The following is a 2,352-nucleotide window of genomic DNA, read 5'->3' as shown; positions in this document are numbered from 1 at the left end:
GATCAACTGTTACTATTAATTAATCATTGTTTGATAAAATTTAATTTGAAAGCTGTTATAGACACTGTGTGGTAAGCTCTTTTCTGACCCTAACATGGTGATTCTTTGAGTAAATTTACAAAATCAATGACTATTATTATTTTGCACTTCAATTTCATTAGTAAAATGAGGATATCTTTATCACTGTGATTTGAGGATTAATTCAGATAGTGATGTAGATGATGATGTAGATGTTCAAAGTAAATTGGTTTCCCTTCTGGAATGTCAATTCACAAAACTAGCGAAGGTACTATTTCGAGCCAGGGTTATTTGATGTCTTGTCAGCACAGGAGAAACTTTTACCACCCCCTAACTTCCTAGAAGAATGAAAATTGGAGCTATTACCTAGATTTAGGGTCATCTGCACAAATAGCCTTTCTATTAGAGAAAATGATCTAGGTGGCAGGACAATTTTTTAAAGATTGATTTATTTATGCATACAGAAATGGGGTACCAGCTAGAGGTGGTAAGAGGATGCACCAGAGACAGAGTTGGGAGCAGGACAGGTAGATCCATGAAGTACACTTCCTAGAGGAGCGGGGGCAAGTCAGGAGAGGTCTGCTGCGCCGTGCGGGTCAGCTCCCTAGCCAGGGATCGAATTTGTGCTGAGGCAGCCTCTTAGTGCTGTGCCTTAACCTGTTGCACAATTAGGGGGGCTCACAAACTTTTGTTTTACTTAAACAAGCATCAGAAATGTTTGAGCCTATAGAAACACTTTGTCCCAGTTTCTGATTCATCAGGTTTGGAGAATTTGTATTTTAACACACCGTAGGTGATGCTGATACTGTTGGTCTGGACGGCACACATAGATCTACTTGTAGCATGCAGGTATGTGGCAGAAAGGAAAAAAAAATTGTAAAACATTAAAGTGTAACAACATAAAATGGGGAAAATCAATGAGACAAAAACTTGGACCCTATGAAGTCAGCAGGAAGGTATGCAAATACTGACCAATACGATGGGACAACGAGAGCCCTGTGTAGTGTCTGGAGCTCATGAACAGAAGTGACACCACTGGCTGCTGTGATGACAACGTGGCAGAGGCTTCCTTCTGTTTCCTAGAGGATTAAATTATAATGAAAGAAGTTCTAGCAGATCAAACAAACAAACAAAAAAAGTGACTCAGTTACCAGCCTGAAAAACGTGGGCCGGGTTACCTGACAATGACACATCCAGGAATTTTGTGTTGTTTTCATCCTGACCTTACATTTGAAAAACAAAAAAAAAATCAAGCAAGCAACAAAGCTTTACATATGTTACTTGATGTAATTTTGTAACTGCACAAGTTAAAGCGTAGTCTTATCAAACTTTAATAGGTATATACATAGGCATATCATCTGAGGATCTCATTAAAATGCAGATTGTGATTCAGAAGTTCAGAGGTGAAGTCTGAGATTTTACAATTTTAACAAGTGTTCAAGTAATGTGAATGATACTGAACCACACTTTGAACAAACAAGAATAAGGCAGTGGTTTTCAATCTATAGTGCATCTTAGAAACACTTGGGAAGCGTTTACTGCTCTTCATGCTCAGATACTACTCCCGGCTAATTAAGTCAGGACCTCAGCAGCAATCTGCAGCTGAGGTTGAGAGTAATTAATCTGAAGTATAATGCTCCCCTCTAACACCCAATTATCAAAGAAATATCCAGTCAAAGTGGAGAGCCTCCTAAAGAGAACATCTCTAGAAAATCTCATCAATCCTAATCACAATGTTAATAGTAAGAATCTGACTCTACAGTTTCTGATTACAGTTCTCTGTTGAAACTTATTTAAATATGACATGAGGTTTAATGCATGGTGTTAAAACTGTATTACAGTTGCCAGTTCTTGTTCCAGAATAGTAAAATATGACTTTGGAAATATTCCTTGACCTAGGTCAACAGATCCAGATCTAGATCTGGCATGTGAAAAAAATAAATAAATAAACGGACACTTTTAACATTAATACAAGAGCGTGAAACATTCCCCTATAACAAAACTAACCAAAATCTCAGGACTAGAGTTGAGCATCCATATGATAAATTGTAAAACAATGGTATGCACGGTGGGGTGTGTTCATTCTAGGGCATACACAAGTTATGAGATGTGGGAATAAATGGGAATAAAATAGAATATTGTATTTTTAACTTAGAAGTTGACAAGTGCCTTCATTGGTTTGGGTGTGAGGTGGTCATATGTTAATATGGTGTGAGAGAGAGAGGCATCCTGAAAGAGCGTTTTTTGAAGACTGATGATGGAACCTCACTTAACTATTAGTTCATACTCTCATGATTCTGGCCAGGTAAGATTGGTCAGAACACCTAAGTTTCT

Source organism: Condylura cristata, unplaced genomic scaffold, assembly GCF_000260355.1.
Source record: "Condylura cristata isolate star-nosed mole 26May11 unplaced genomic scaffold, ConCri1.0 scaffold00001, whole genome shotgun sequence".
In the NCBI taxonomy this organism is placed as follows: domain Eukaryota; kingdom Metazoa; phylum Chordata; class Mammalia; order Eulipotyphla; family Talpidae; genus Condylura; species Condylura cristata.
Note: the sequence above shows the minus strand (reverse complement) of the source record.